This window comes from Arachis duranensis, chromosome 10, assembly GCF_000817695.3.
Source record: "Arachis duranensis cultivar V14167 chromosome 10, aradu.V14167.gnm2.J7QH, whole genome shotgun sequence".
In the NCBI taxonomy this organism is placed as follows: domain Eukaryota; kingdom Viridiplantae; phylum Streptophyta; class Magnoliopsida; order Fabales; family Fabaceae; genus Arachis; species Arachis duranensis.
Window position 1 is genome coordinate 35,954,338 of NC_029781.3, and position 5,659 is coordinate 35,959,996.

The 5,659-nt window shown below is 41.0% G+C and overlaps 1 long non-coding RNA gene across 1 annotated transcript in view; it reads right to left on the bottom strand.

Moving 5' to 3' along the window:
- Positions 1-5,659, bottom strand: part of LOC127742406 (uncharacterized) — a 15,709-nt gene that overhangs the window by 3,059 nt on the left and 6,991 nt on the right. The window lies entirely within an intron of this gene.

Consider the following 5,659-nt stretch of genomic DNA (forward strand, 5'->3'; position numbering starts at 1 on the left):
GCTCACAGTAGCGATTGGGAAATCGCGCAGTGTCCTTTGCTGGAAAGGCTTTCTCTTTGTCGTCAACCTTTATTATCCTCTAAACTCTTTTTGTTGAGGGCTTGACTGCGGTTGAAGAACGCTCTGCTACTAATGCTCTTTTAGTTCCTCTTCTTGCTGATGGTTTGGAAGTAGCTTTCTCTTGTCCTTTCTTGGTGGCCATCCTGAAAGAAGGGAAGAGAAAGAAAATTAAATTCATAGAGATAGAGCAAGGAAGATGGTATTGTAAGTGATAGTCAATGCACAATAAAGATAAATGGAATGAACACATGGTCCGGATTACATGTGAAAAGCTCATCAATGGAAATATAGCAAGTGCATGTAGGACAATGGAATGCAAGAGGTTTATTGGCATGCAGGCAAAGGCATGAGTAGCATATATCAAACATTCAATGTCCAAGTTAGGTTACCATTTGTAACAAACTAACGATCACAGTTGTATTGACAATTAAATTTAAATAATAAAATATGAAAGGGAATTTGTGAAAAGCAAGCATTGCAGAGTAGAGTAAAGTAATATAGAAAAGTGCATAGTGCTATATGGGCTTTTTCACAAATACATGGCATGCATGGTAAACAAGATATAAAAAGTATGAAATTGAACATGCAAGCAATCCCTTAAATAGGAGAAAAATAATTGTCAAACAATTTGCAATAATCCACAAGCATATAATGAGGAATGATGACTCAAAAGGTTTCTAACACCATGTAAAAGAAGAAGGAAAAATAAAGATGTGAAAAGAAAAAGAAAATAAAAAGAAAATAACAATATATATACATACTATAATAAGAATGATAGAAAAGAGAAGAAGGAAGAAGAAGGTAAAACCTTGTTAATGGTGGTGAGAGAGAAAGAAAGTGAAAGGTGAGGTAGAAGGGGAAAGGGAGAAAGAAGAAAGAAGGGGGAAAAAGAAAAAGTAGGGTTTGGAGAAGAGAAAGATAAGATAATTTGGCTTATTGGGTTGAGCTGTGCGGCGCATGCGACGCGGCCTCGGAAGGCACGCGTTCGCGTGGATGCGCGTCATGAAGGGGGGCAATCGCTCGGTCACGCGGTTGCGTGACCTACATTGTGCTGCTGGCGCGAGTGCAGCCTCGCTCCAGCACAACTCTCTGTTCAATATAATTCAATTGCCAAATTAAGGTGACGCGATCGCGTGGGTCATGCGATCGCGTGAGTGTGCATCAGAAATTAATTGATGCGGTCGCGTGACCAGGATTGTGCTTCCAGCACCAATCCAGCAGCACTCTCGCACAATATAGCATTGTGCACCCTTTTACGTCGAAAATGCAGGGCACATGGCCGCGTGGAGTACGCGGTCGCGTGGGAGGCCATGATTTCCATGCGACGCGGTCGCGTGGAGTAAATTGTGCCTTTGGCACGACTCCAGCGCTGCTCCTGCGTAACTTTCTGTTCATTTTTATTTTTCTTTACTCCCCCTGCCACGCGGATGCGTCGCTTGTGCGATCGCGTCGTGCGGCGAAATTTTTTTTTAAGAAATATAAAGACATGTAATTGAAAGAGCACGAAAGCACTAACAAAGAGAATAGTTATTTAAAGAAGAAAAACTAAAAGTGAAGAAAAGAACGATCATACCGCGGTGGGTTGTCTCCCACCAAGCACTTTGATTTAACGTCCGTAAGTTGGACGCTCCACTAGCTCAATCTGTTGCTATGTAGGGATCTTCCAGGCAGAAGATCTCAACCTCCTTGCTCTTTTGCACCTTCTCACCATGGTATAGCTTTAGAGGTGTCCATTGACCTTAATATGTTCAGAACTTGAAGGATGGCTTAGGTGATAAACTCCGTACGGTTCAGCCTTCTCTATTCTGTATGGACCTTCCCATTTTGATCTCAACTTGCCGGGCATGAGCCTCAGTCGAGATTTGTAAAGGAGAAGAAAATCTCCAGGTTGGAACTCTCTCTTCTTGATGTTTTGATCATGCACAGCTTTCATCTTTTCCTTGTATATTCTAGAGTTCTCATAAGCTTCTAGGCGAAGGTTCTCCAGTTCCTGCAGTTGTAACTTTTTTTCAGCTCTAGCATTCTCAATCCCCATGTTGCACTTTTTAACTGCCCAGAAGGCTTTGTGTTCGATTTCAACTGGGAGATGACAAGCTTTTCCATAAACTAAGCGGAAGGGACTCATCCCAATGGGTGTCTTGTATGCTGTTCTATATGCCCACAGTGCATCTTATAGTCTGGTGCTCCAATCTTTTCTGTGAGACTTTACTATCTTTTGCAAGATACGTTTAATTTCTCTGTTTGACACCTCGGCTTGCCCATTAGTTTGGGGATCGTAAGCTGTTGCAACTTTATGGATTATCCCATGCTTCTTCATCAATCCTGTTAGTCTCCTGTTACAAAAATGGGTGCCTTGATCGCTTACGATCGCTCGTGGTGATCCAAAGCGGCATATAATATGGTTTCTCACAAAGGAAACAACAGTGTTAGCATCATCAGTGCGGGTAGGAATTGCTTCCACCCATTTGGAAACATAATCTACATCTAACAATATATAAAAATATCTTCTAGAATTTGGAAATGGACCCATGAAGTCAATGCCCCAAACATCAAAAAGTTTCACAGAAAAGCATATATTGTTGAGGCATCTCATCCCTCTTGGATATGTTACCAAATTTCTGGCATGGGTGACAAGATTTACAAAACTCAGCAGCATCTCTAAAAAGAGTAGGCCACCAGAATCCACAATCTAAGATCTTTCTAGCTGTTCGTTGAGGGCCAAAATGTCCTCCACTCTCAGATGAGTGACATGCCTCTAAAATGGACTGGAATTCTGATTGAGGTACACAACGTCTAATTATCTGGTCAGCACCACATCTCCATAAATATGGGTACTTTAGAGCTGCATGGTCCGAGTACACTACTACTCTAGTACCAAGTAAATAAGCCCGGAATTTATCCAGAGCAAAAACAATAGCAAGTAGCTCTTTCTCAGTAGTGGTATAATTGGACTGGGCAGTGTCTAAAGTCTTAGACGCATAGGCAATAACAAAATGATTTTTACCTTCACGCTGAGCCAGTGCTGCTCCTACTGCATGGTTGGAAGCATCACACATGATTTCAAATGGCTGGCTCCAATCGGGTCCTCTCACAATTAGAGCTTGAGTTAGAACAGTCTTTAGCTTATCAAATGCTTGTTTGCAATCCTCACTGAACTCGAACTTAATATTCTTTTGTAGTAATCTGGATAAGGGAAGTGCCACCTTACTAAAGTCCTTAATAAATCTCCTGTAGAAATCTGCATGGCCAAGGAACGAACGGACTTCCCTCACAGAAGTGGGGTAAGGTAAACTAGAAATAACATTCACCTTTGCTGAGTCTATAGAAATGTCATTATTAGATACCACATGTCCCAATACAATCCCTTGCTTTACCATAAAGTGGCATTTTTCGAAATTCAATACAAGGTTTGTATTAATACATCTATCTAATACTCTAGATAATCCATCTAAGCAAAGGTTAAAAGAATCACCATAAACGCTAAAATCGTCCATAAAAACTTCCATACAGTTCTCAATAAGATCAGAGAAAAGACTCATCATGCACCTTTGGAAAGTAGCTGGTGCATTGCACAAGCCAAAGGGCATTCTTTTATAAGCATAGGTTCCAAAAGGACATGTAAAAGTAGTCTTTTCCTGATCCTCATGAGCTATATGAATCTGGAAATAACCTGTGTAACCATCTAAAAAGCAATAATGTGATTTACCAGACAGGCGATCCAGCATTTGATCAATGAATGGAAGTGGATAGTGATCCTTACGAGTAGGTTGGTTGAGACGTCTGTAATCAATGCAGACTCTCCAAGCATTCTGAACTCTAGTTGCTATGAGCTCTCCATGCTCATTTTTCACTGTAGTGACTCCGGACTTCTTGGGCACCACTTGCACTGGGCTTACCCATTCACTGTCTGAAATGGGATATATGATACCAGCCTCCAATAGTCTGGTCACTTCCTTTTTGACAACTTCCAAGATGGTAGGATTCAATCTTCTTTGTGGTTGACGGACAGGTCTTGCTCCCTCTTCTAAAAATATTATGTGCTCGCATATTTGAGGGTTGATTCCTACTATGTCTACCAAAATCCACCCTATTGCCTTCTTATGCTTCCTCAACACATCAAGTAGCTGTTCTTCTTGTTGAGAAGTCAGTTCTCTTGCAATAATAACTGGAAGCTTCTGCTCATCCTCAAGGTAAGCATATTTGAGATGTGGAGGGAGAGGTTTCAATTCTAACTTTTGATCGTGGACAATCTCTGGGTTATCTGGGGCTTGTGAAAATGGAGAAGTGTTCTCATTGTCAGTTAAGAAGGTCCCCATACTTGGACCTTGTCCAGTGTGCCTCTCTTCAAACTCTTCCTTTTGAACTTCAGCCACACTTTCGTCTATGACATCACACTGGAAGATAGAACGATCTTCTGGGGGGTTGTTAATGACTCCATTCAGATTGAAGATTACTATGCGGCCATCTATTTCAAAGGAGTATGTCCCTGAAAAAGCATCCAATTTGAATTTTGATGTCTTCAGGAATGGTCTTCCAAGTAGGATTGATGATGGCTTATCTGAATCATTATGGGGCATCTCCAAGATATAAAAATCAGTGGGAAATGTGAGCCTTTTAATGTTCACCAAAACATCTTCAGCAACTCCAGCAACTGTAATAATGCTTTTATCTGCTAACACAAAACGAGCTGCTGACCTTTTTAAGGGAGGGAGCCTTAAAACATCATATATAGAGAAAGGCATTATACTGACACATGCTCCTAAATCACACATGCAATCATAAATTACTACACCACCAATAGTACAACTAACTATGCAAGGACCTGGATCACTACATTTTTCAGGTAATCATCCCATTAAAGCAGATATAGAACTACCTAAAGGAATAGTTTCTAATTCAATAATTTTATCTTTATGGATACATAAGTCTTTTAGAAACTTTGCATATTTAGGTACCTGCTGAATAACATCAAAAAGGGGAACAGTTACCTCAACCTTTTTGAATATCTCTACCATTTTAGGATCAGGTTCCAGCTGCTTCCTAGTCTTCCTTGCAAGTTGTGGAAATGGAATGGGAGCAGTGTTTTCTATGGTGCCTGCACCTTTTTGTGCCTCTTCCTGTGGTTGAGCTATCTCTTCTTCGGCTATGTCCTGTATATCCTCTTCCTCTTCAACATCTTCGATTTCTACCACCTCTTCAGCTGAGGCGTATTCTGGTGAGCTTGGTTCCTCCTGATTCCTCTCCTGCAGTGTGGTTCCGGACCTCAGGGTGATGGAATTAATTCCTCCCATTGGATTAGGTAATGGTTGAGAGGGGATTCCAGTGGTGCTTGAAGGTTGGTTACTGGAATTTTGTGCTGAACCAAGTTGTGTCATAAAAGCTTGTAGAGTAGAGGTGAAACCATTCAGACTGGTGTTAATACTGTTCACGATGGTATTTTCCATGGCCAGTTGTCTTTTCTCAAAAGCTTGTAATAATTCTTCATTAGAAAATATAGAAGAATGAGTAAATTGAGAGGTTTGCTGCTGATTGTTCGGTGGTCCTTGGTTTTGCCTCAGGTGAGGTGCTCGGTATGGTTGATTTTGCTGCCTGTTGTTGC